Source organism: Perca fluviatilis, chromosome 8, assembly GCF_010015445.1.
Source record: "Perca fluviatilis chromosome 8, GENO_Pfluv_1.0, whole genome shotgun sequence".
Classification (NCBI taxonomy): Eukaryota; Metazoa; Chordata; class Actinopteri; order Perciformes; family Percidae; genus Perca; species Perca fluviatilis.
In genome coordinates, this window is record NC_053119.1 from 2,080,068 (window position 1) to 2,080,580 (window position 513).

Here is a 513-nt window from a genome sequence, read left to right on the forward strand (position 1 = left end):
CTTTTACTTATATTTACAGACATTTTTAATTTATATTTCTATATTATTTATGTTTAATGCATTTCTGGACATTATAATTTTTATTTATACTTTGAGACATTATATGTTTTTAATTTATATTTCTTTTGACATTATATTTTTTCATTTATATTTCGAGACATTAATAGCTTTTTTATTTATACTTTGAGACACATAATTTTTAATTTATATTTTCTTTACCATTACATTTTTATATTTCTTTACATTACATGTTTTCATTTATCTCTCTCGAGACATTATACTTTTTAATTATATTTCCCTTTACATTATTTGAGCATTTAATTTATACTTTCGACACAGAGAATTTTTTTATTTATACTTTGAGATTATTTATATAATTTTTACTTATATTTCCTTTACATTATTTATACTTTCATTTATATTTCTCGTGAGACATTATATAATTTTCTACTTTATGGTATTTCTATGACAGATAATTTTTCATTTGCATAATCTGACTGGTGATATTTGGTG